Here is a 458-nt window from a genome sequence, read left to right as displayed (position 1 = left end):
GATTTCTTTCAATTGATTGTTTTCTTATTCATATTTTAGCCCTCTGATCTTTGGGAAGTTATACATTCCACGTCCATTCTTCCAGTGGTTTGTCTTCTAAATTTTTTATCATTTTGCTGTGGAAATTTTTAGTCATATACAAAAGTACAGTATAATGATCTCCTTTGTACCTACCACCCAGCTTAAACAATTATCCACTCATGCGCAATCTTGTATTATTTACACTTGCACCAATTTTCCTCACTATCCTCTGGATTATTTTGAAAGAAATTCAAAATCTCATAACATTTCCTCCATTCCTATTATATTTCAGCACATAATTCTAAAAGATAAGAATTCTTTTTTTAAAAAAAACATATTACTACTATCCCACTTAAAAATTAACAATAATTCCTTAATATTATTAAAAATCTAGTTTATGTCTACATTTCCCTGCTTGTCTTAAATTTTTTTATAGT

The sequence above is a fragment of the Phoca vitulina genome, unplaced genomic scaffold (genome assembly GCF_004348235.1).
Source record: "Phoca vitulina isolate PV1807 unplaced genomic scaffold, GSC_HSeal_1.0 scaffold10, whole genome shotgun sequence".
In the NCBI taxonomy this organism is placed as follows: domain Eukaryota; kingdom Metazoa; phylum Chordata; class Mammalia; order Carnivora; family Phocidae; genus Phoca; species Phoca vitulina.
Note: the sequence above shows the minus strand (reverse complement) of the source record.